Source organism: Pseudophryne corroboree, unplaced genomic scaffold, assembly GCF_028390025.1.
Source record: "Pseudophryne corroboree isolate aPseCor3 unplaced genomic scaffold, aPseCor3.hap2 scaffold_1063, whole genome shotgun sequence".
Classification (NCBI taxonomy): domain Eukaryota; kingdom Metazoa; phylum Chordata; class Amphibia; order Anura; family Myobatrachidae; genus Pseudophryne; species Pseudophryne corroboree.
The window spans coordinates 75,504-85,648 of record NW_026967690.1 but is presented as its reverse complement, the minus strand read 5'-3'; positions in this window follow the sequence as shown (position 1 = coordinate 85,648).

The following is a 10,145-nucleotide window of genomic DNA, read 5'->3' as shown; positions in this document are numbered from 1 at the left end:
AGGGTTTAGTTGGCCTGTTGACACTGCAGCATACTTACGACTGCAAGGGATATAGGACTCTTGAGTTCACGGGCCAATTTCATGGCAGTCTCGGATAGGAGGGCATTGTGGATTCACCAAGGGAATGCTGATGCTGACTCCAAGAAGAAAGGGAGTCTCTTCCCTATGAAGGTGAAGCCTTGTTTGGCGACGGCCTAGTTAATTTGATCTCGGCAGCTCCCGCAGGTAAGTCAACCTTCTTGCCCTATGTTCCCTCTCAACGGATGAAGACGCATCATTATCTACCGCAGTCATTTTGGCCCAATAGATATGCAAGAAGTTAAGATTCCCCTTTCTTTGCAGGTAGAGGAAGGAGAAGGAAGAGGTCTGTAGCCTCTTCAAGATCGCAGGAGCAGAGATTGTCCTCTGCTTCTGCCAAATCCACTGCATGACGCTGGGGCTTTCTTGCAGGAGCCCACACCAGTGGGGGCACGTCTAAAACTCTTCAGTCAGTTCTGGATTCATTCGGACCTGGACTCGTGGGTTTTACAAATAGTGTCCCAAGGGTACAAACTGGGGTTTCAAGACGTTCCCCCTCACCGATTGTTCAAATTGGCCTTAGTCAGCAGGGAGAAGGTTTTTATTCAAGCCTCTTCGTGGTCCCGAAGCCGGACGGCTCAGTCAGACCAATCTAAAATCTGAAATCCCTCAATTTCTTCCTAAAGAATTTCAATTTCAAGATGGAATCTCTCAGGGTAGTGATCTCCAGTCCGGAGGAAAGAGATTTCATGGTTTTGGTAGACATAAAGGATGCCTACTTACATGTTCCCTTTTAGCCACTGCATCAAGCTACCTAAGGTTTGCAATTCAGGATTGTTATTACCAATTTCAGACATTGCCGTTTGGTCTGTCCACGGCTCCGAGGATTTTCACCAGGGTGATGGCGGAAATGATGGTTCTCCTTCGCAAGCAAGGAGTCACAATTATCCCGTACTTGGATGATCTCCTGATAAAGGCGAGATCCAGGGGCCAGTTGGTGCAAAACATTGCACTCTCCCTGACAGTTCTTCAACAACATGGTTGGCTCCTACACTTGCCAAAATCGCAGTTGGTCCCAATGACGCGGTAGTTGTTTTTGGGAGTCATACTGGACACAGAAGAGGTTTTCTTCCAGGGGAAAGGCTATGGAGATCCAGAGTCTGGTCAAACAAATTCTGAAACCAGCAAGAGTGTTAATCCATCAATGCATTCGGTTGCTGGGGAAGATGGTTGTGGCCTACGAGGCCATTCAGTTTGGCAGGTTCCATGCCAGAGTGTTCCAGTGGGACCTGTTGGACAAGTGGTCCGGATCCCACCTACACATGCACCGGAGGATAATCCTGTCTTCCAAGACCAGAATCTCACTCCATTGGTGGCTGCACAGTTCTCACCTCCTAGAGGGGCGATGGTTCGGGATCCAGCACTGGATCCTAGGGACCACAGATGCAACCCTCCGAGGCTGGGGAGCAGTCACACAGGGGGAAAACGTCCAAGGAAGATGGTCAAGTCAGGAAAGTTGTCTCCACATAAATGTTCTGGAGTTAAGGGCCATTTAATAACTGCAGATACAGTACACACTGGGACGGGTGCCCAGCATCCTCTACAGACTAAAAGAAAAGGATTTACCGGTAGGTATTAAAATCCTAGTTTCTCTAACGTCTCTAAGTAACAGAATTTGCAATCCTTTGGTTCGCATGCTGGGGCCACCCATCACAGGGCATGGCCACCCAGCATGCCGCCTCCCTTCTTGACCACGCTGAAATTGCAGTCTCAGTGCAGTTCAGCGTGATCATAAAAAATGGGTTAGCCTCCTGTTGGTGCAGACTGTACGTGTGCGCAGGAAGCCGCCACCATTTTTGTGATCGCAGCGGCTGCATGTGATGTCATGCAGCCGCTCTGACCACGCCTCCTGTTTCTCCGTTGCCGACCCCATTTTGTAGCCCTGCCCCTGCACCGCTCCATCTCCGACTTTGAAATGGATTGTTGCTGACCCCCCCCCGCACCGATTGACAGTCAGAGGTGATCGCATTATCTGCGGGGTGCCACAGAAAATGCAGGCGCATGCGTATGCTCTTAGCAATTTTTGCAGTTGGATTGCTTATTGCGATTACAATCCAACCTGAATCAGGCTCTATTACCTATCACAATGCACTGCAGGTAGTACAAAATGGGGTTAATATAGGAGAAAAACCCCCAGAGCTGTGCTCCTTAACTGTCCCTGGTGGCTAGTGGAGCAGCTGCCCAGTAATCAGTGTCCACGCCAGTGCGCACACGGCCCGCCCCCTACAGCCACGCTGGATCTCGGTATAGTGTGGGCACAGAAGCCCCTTACCTCCCTTTCATCAGCGGCCTCGTGATCCCGGAGGGCGGTGTGTGTGTGACTGACCTTAGGAAGAAACCGGAGCCTCCGCTGCAGTGACCCAGCAACCAGGGCACGGGAGTATACTGCGCCGCTGGGAGTGATGGAGCTGCAGTAAAGATGTCTATTAGACCTAGCCTGCTGCAGCCCTTGTAGATTCTTATAAAAAAAGTTCTTCTTTTCTTGTCAAAATTAATAGCTAAGAATAGGCTGCCTGAGGCAGCCCCCTGTTAAGTGGCCTACTACTGAAGGCACCAACTACAAACTGAGCTCCCTGTTCATGGAAGCGAGGTTATAGAGCAGGGGGCGCTGAGCATCTTGGGAACAGTCAAAAGCTTTGAGCCTGTTGGTGCCTCAGATCAAGATCCTACTCTACACCCCAATGTGAATCCTTGTGGAGTCCAGTGTACCCCACAGAAGAAATGAATGTGTCACACCCATTGGCAGCAACATTAGAATAGCTGCTGATGGGCACAATTGAGAAAGGAAGGGGGGAACACATTTGAATCCAGCACATATATGTAATTTGAATATGTAATTTGTACTTTCCTACTTTAAAATGTAATGGATGAACCTCACCCTGTGAGAACTATCTTTATGATCAAGAGATCTCATATGCAAGATAAGTATGTGTTGGCAGAGGTGCTCACTGGGCAGAGATGCTGATCGCATCTCTGGCATGTGCCGGTGCACTGCGGCACCAGCACACACACACACTTCAGACCTGATCTCCTGTTGTGTGAATATGCACAGCAGAGATCATATCTGAATTAGGCCCTATATACAGCTGTCAGTAAGGCAGGGATCTGCTGCTGCCAGTGAGGCAGGGATCTGCTGCTGCCAGTGAGGCAGGGATCTGCTGCTGCCAGAGAGGCAGGGATCTGCTGCTGCCAGAGAGGCAGGGATCTGCTGCTGCCAGAGAGGCAGGGATCTGCTGCTGCTGCCAGTGAGGCAGGGATCTGCTGCTGTCAGTGAGGCAGTGATCTGCTGCTGTCAGTGAGGCAGTGATCTGCTGCTGTCAGTAAGGCAGGGATGTGCTGCTATAAGTGAGGCAGGTATGTGCTGCTGTCAATGAGGCAGGGATGTGCTGCTGTCACTGAAGCAGGGATGTGCTGCTGTCAGCAAGGCAGTGATCTGCTGCCCACTATCTCCCTATCACCCCTGCCTGAGTCACACACTTTCCCTGTCACCCCTGCCCCAGTTACCCACTATCTCCCAGTCACCGCTGCCTCAGTTAACCACTATACCTGCGACCCCTGCCTCAGTCACCCACTATACCAGTCACCCCTGCTTTAGTCACCCACTATCTCTGTCACCCCTGCCTCAGTCAACCACTATCTCCATATCACCCCTGCCTCAGTCACCCACTATCCCTGTCACCCCTGCCTCAGTCTCCTACTGTCCCTGTCACCCCTGCCACAGTCATCCACTATATCCCTATCACCCCTGCCTTAGTCACTGACTATCTCCCAGTCACCCCGGCCTCAGTCACCCACTATCTCCCACTCATACATGCTTCAGTCACCCACTATCAACCCACTGCTAAATTGTGCTTCCTAGCTGTTTTTATAAAATCACTGAATCAAATCTAACTCTGATTACATCAGAGAAGGCCAGGTACCCTACACCAGAACAGGGGGTTTGAAATTTTGACTTGTCTACTTAAAGATCACCAAAATCTGATAACAAGGTCAATTACGTCCCTGGTTGGGATTGAACCACCAACCTTTTGGTTAGTAGCCGGACACACTAACCGATTGCGCCACAGAAACACTTTGCAAAAAGTACATACTGACAAAGGCTAATAAGCATACATCTAGAACGTTTCCTAGAAAAACTTTAAAAAGTCAATAATCTGGAGAGTTTTTGTAAGATGTTTCTTCCATCAACCAATGAAGAAACACATTGGTACTTTCCCATGATGAGTGAGTGCTTCAGGATCTCTTGCACTTACATGTGCAGCAGAGTACTTCAATGGAAGCATGCTGGGCCCATTACCCAGAGGTAGGCAGATTGAAACTATCCTCTGCTATATGCATTTTTTTTGTTAATTAAAGTAATCAAAACTGGGATTGATATTTTTGCTCTTTTATTTTTACTTAAAGTACAATAACTTTTACCATTTTAATTTGTTTTAATAGTATATTGACAGTATAGTTTTCTTTAAAAAATCCACTTAATTTTCTTTACCCTATTATTAAAAGGGTAATTGACAAAAACAAACTGCATTGTCACCAGAAGAGCAATACAAAATGTACAAGTGATATATTAAAATCATCTTTCCAGCTTGAATTTCAATGATGCATTGGGGCAACGATTTTGTGAGAAACATCTTCACCCTTAAATAAAGATTTTCTTAATTCCTTACCTGTGTGCTAATTAGATATCACCTTGTTTTCACATTAAACAGACTTCTACATGAGAAAGCAGCAATGATGCAGTGGCGTTAATGTTTCCTGGTGTCAACCTGTATTATTTCAGTAGACATTGAAATGAGGATGCATCTTGCTGCCTTTCCAATGAAGCAAGTTTAATTTAGTAATAGGTGAAAAACCATCCCTACAAAGGTGTTAATCAGAGACTTGGCTTTGTGGACACTTTTCAGAGAACAAATTTGTTAGCATAAAAATAAAGCCAGAAAATGAAGAGCTGTTTAATCACTCAATTGGATTTTTTTTGCCAGCATATTTCTTTTTCTCTGCAACCCACTGCTAAATTGTGCTTCCTAGCTGTTTTTATAAAATCAATGAATCAAATCTAACTCTGATTACATCAGAGAAGGCCAGGTACCCTACACCATAACAGGGGGTTTGAAATTTTGACTTGTCTACTTAAAGATCACCAAAATCTGAAAACAAGGTCAATTACGTCCCAGGGTGGGATTGAACCACCAACCTTTTGGTTAGTAGTTGGACACACTAACCGATTGCGCCACAGAGACACTTTGCAAAAAGTACATACTGACAAAGGCTAATAAGCATACATCTAGAACGTTTCCTAGAAAAACTTTAAAAAGTCAATAATCTGGAGAGTTTTTGTAAGATGTTTCTTCCATCAACCAATGAAGAAACACATTGGTACTTTCCCATGATGAGTGAGTGCTTCAGGATCTCTTGCACTTACATGTGCAGCAGAGTACTGCAATGGAAGCATGCTGGGCCCATTACCCAGAGGTAGGCAGATTGAAACTATCCTCTGCTATATGCATTTTTTTTGTTAATTAAAGTAATCAAAACTGGGATTGATATTTTTGCTCTTTTATTTTTACTTAAAGTACAATAACTTTTACCATTTTAATTTGTTTTAATAGTATATTGACAGTATAGTTTTCTTTAAAAAATCCACTTAATTTTCTTTACCCTATTATTAAAAGGGTAATTGACAAAAACAAACTACATTGTCACCAGAAGAGCAATACAAAATGTACAAGTGATATATTAAAATCATCTTTCCAGCTTGAATTTCAATGATGCATTGGGGCAACGATTTTGTGAGAAACATCTTCACCCTTAAATAAAGATTTTCTTAATTCCTTACCTGTGTGCTAATTAGATATCACCTTGTTTTCACAATAAACAGACTTCTACATGAGAAAGCAGCAATGATGCAGTGGCGTTAATGTTTCCTGGTGTCAACCTGTATTATTTCAGTAGACATTGAAATGAGGATGCATCTTGCTGCCTTTCCAATGAAGCAAGTTTAATTTAGTAATAGGTGAAAAACCATCCCTACAAAGGTGTTAATCAGAGACTTGGCTTTGTGGACACTTTTCAGAGAACAAATTTGTTAGCATAAAAATAAAGCCAGAAAATGAAGAGCTGTTTAATCACTCAATTGGATTTTTTTTGCCAGCATATTTCTTTTTCTCTGCAACCCACTGCTAAATTGTGCTTCCTAGCTGTTTTTATAAAATCAATTAATCAAATCTAACTCTGATTACATCAGAGAAGGCCAGGTACCCTACACCATAACAGGGGGTTTGAAATTTTGACTTGTCTACTTAAAGATCACCAAAATCTGATAACAAGGTCAATTACATCCCTGGGTGGGATTGAACCACCAACCTTTTGGTTAGTAGTCGGACACACTAACCGATTGCGCCACAGAGACACTTTGCAAAAAGTACATACTGACAAAGGCTAATAAGCATACATCTAGAACGTTTCCTAGAAAAACTTTAAAAAGTCAATAATCTGGAGAGTTTTTGTAAGATGTTTCTTCCATCAACCAACGAAGAAATACATTGGTACTTTCCCATGATGAGTGAGTGCTTCAGGATCTCTTGCACTTACATGTGCAGCAGAGTACTGCAATGGAAGCATGCTGGGCCCATAACCCAGAGGTAGGCAGATTGAAACTATCCTTTGCTATATGCATTTTTTTTTGTTAATTTAAGTAATCAAAACTGGGATTGACATTTTTGCTCTTTTATTTTTCATTACAAACTACATTGACAAACTACATTGTCACCCACGTCCCTGGGTGGGATTGAACCACCAACCTTTTGGTTTATAGCCGTACACACTAACTGATTGCGCCACAGAGACACTTTGCAAAAGTACATACTGACAAAGGCTAATAAGCATTCATCTAAAAACGTTTCCTAGAAAAACTTTAAAAAGTCAATAATCTGGAGAGTTTTTGTAAGATGTTTCTTCCATCCACCAACGAAGAAACACATTGGTACTTTCCCATGATGACTGAGTGCTTCAGGATCTCTTGCACTTACATGTGCAGCAGAGTACTGCAATGGAAGCATGCTGGGCCCATAACCCAGAGGTAGGCAGAATAAAACTATCCTCTGCTATATGCATTTTTTTTGTTAATTAAAGTATTCCAAAACTGGGATTGATATTTTTGCTCTTTTATTTTTCATTAAAGTACAATAACTTTTACCATTTTAATTTGTTTTAATAGTATATTGAGAGTATTGTTTTCTTTTAAAAATCCATAAATTTTCTTTACCCTATTATTAAAATGTAATTGACAAAAACAAACTACATTGTCACCAGAAGAGCAATACAAAATGTACAAGTGATATATTAAAATCATCTTTCCATCTTAAATTTTAATGATGCATTGGGGCAACGATTTTGTGAGAAACATTTTCACCCTTAAATAAAGATTTTCTTAATTCCTTACCTGTGTGCTAATTAGATATCACCTTGTTTTCACATTAAACAGACTTCCACATGAGAAAGCAGCAAGGATGCAGTGGCGTTAATGTTTCCTGGTGTCAACCTGTATTATTTCAGTAGACATTGAAATGAGGATGCATCTTGCTGCCTTTCCAATGAAGCAAGTTTAATTTAGTAATAGGTGAAAAACCATCCTTACAAAGGTGTTAATCAGAGACTTGGCTTTGTGGACACTTTTCAGAGAACAAATTTGTTAGCATAAAAATAAAGCCAGAAAATGAAGAGCTGTTTAATCACTTAATTGGATTTTTTTGCCAGCATATTTCTTTTTCTCTGCAACCCACTGCTAAATTGTGCTTCCTAGCTGTTTTTATAAAATCACTGAATCAAATCTAACTCTGATTACATCAGAGAAGGCCAGGTACCCTACACCATAAGAGGGGGTTTGAAATTTTGACTTGTGTACTTAAAGATCACCAAAATCTGATAATAAGGTCAATTACATCCCTGGGTGGGATTGAACCACCAACCTTTTGGTTAATAGCCATACACACTAACTGATTGTGCCACAGAGACACTTTGCAAAAGTACATACTGACAAAGGCTAATAAGCATTCATCTAAAACGTTTCCTAGAAAAACTTTAAAAAGTCAATAATCTGGAGAGTTTTTGTAAGATGTTTCTTCCATCAACCAACGAAGAAACACATTGGTACTTTCCCATGATGAGTGAGTGCTTCAGGATCTATTGCACTTACATGTGCAGCAGAGTACAGCAATGGAAGCATGCTGGGCACATAACCCAGAGGTAGGCAGATTGAAACTATCCTCTGCTATATGCATTTTTTTTTTGTTAATTAAAGTAATCCAAAACTGGGATTGATATGTTGGCTCTTTTATTTTTACTTAAAGTACAATAACTTTTACCATTTTAATTTGTTTTAATAGTATATTGACAGTATTGTTTTCTTTCAAAAATCAGCTTAATTTTCTTTACCCTATTATTAAAATGGTAATTGACAAAAACAAACTACATTGTCACCAGAAGAGCAATACAAAATGTACAAGTGATATATTAAAATCATCTTTCCAGCTTGAATTTCAATGATGCATTGGGGCAACGATTTTGTGAGAAACATCTTCACCCTTAAATAAAGATTTTCTTAATTCCTTACCTGTGTGCTAATTAGATATCACCTTGTTTTCACATTAAACAGACTTCTACATGAGAAAGCAGCAAGGATGCAGTGGCGTTAATGTTTCCTGGTGTCAACCTGTGTTATTTCAGTAGACATTGAAATGAGGATGCATCTTGCTGCCTTTCCAATGAAGCAAGTTTAATTTAGTAATAGGTTAAAAACCATCCTTACAAAGGTGTTAATCAGAGACTTGGCTTTGTGGACACTTTTCAGAGAACAAATTTGTTAGCATAAAAATAAAGCCAGAAAATTAAGAGCTGTTGAATCACTCAATTAGATTTTTTTTGCCAGCATATTTCTTTTTCTCTGCAACCCACTGCTAAATTGTGTTTCCTAGCTGTTTTTATAAAATCACTGAATCAAATCTAACTCTGATTACATCAGAGAAGGCCAGGTACCCTACACCAGAACAGGGGGTTTGAAATTTTGACTTGTCTACTTAAAGATCACCAAAATCTGATAACAAGGTCAATTACATCCCTGGTTGGGATTGAACCACCAACCTTTTGGTTAGTAGCCGGACACACTAACCGATTGCGCCACAGAAACACTTTGCAAAAAGTATATACTGACAAAGGCTAATAAGCATACATCTAGAACGTTTCCTAGAAAAACTTTAAAAAGTCAATAATCTGGAGAGTTTTTGTAAGATGTTTCTTCCATCAACCAATGAAGAAACACATTGGTACTTTCCCATGATGAGTGAGTGCTTCAGGATCTCTTGCACTTACATGTGCAGCAGAGTACTGCAATGGAAGCATGCTGGGCCCATTACCCAGAGGTAGGCAGATTGAAACTATCCTCTGCTATATGCATTTTTTTTGTTAATTAAAGTAATCAAAACTGGGATTTATATTTTTGCTCTTTTATTTTTACTTAAAGTACAATAACTTTTACCATTTTAATTTGTTTTAATAGTATATTGACAGTATAGTTTTCTTTAAAAAATCCACTTAATTTTCTTTACCCTATTATTAAAAGGGTAATTGACAAAAACAAACAGCATTGTCACCAGAAGAGCAATACAAAATGTACAAGTGATATATTAAAATCATCTTTCCAGCTTGAATTTCAATGATGCATTGGGGCAACGATTTTGTGAGAAACATCTTCACCCTTAAATAAAGATTTTCTTAATTCCTTACCTGTGTGCTAATTAGATATCACCTTGTTTTCACATTAAACAGACTTCTACATGAGAAAGCAGCAAGGATGCAGTGGCGTTAATGTTTCCTGGTGTCAACCTGTATTATTTCAGTAGACATTGAAATGAGGATGCATCTTGCTGCCTTTCCAATGAAGCAAGTTTAATTTAGTAATAGGTGAAAAACCATCCCTACAAAGGTGTTAATCAGAGACTTGGCTTTGTGGACACTTTTCAGAGAACAAATTTGTTAGCATAAAAATAAAGCCAGAAAATGAAGAGCTGTTT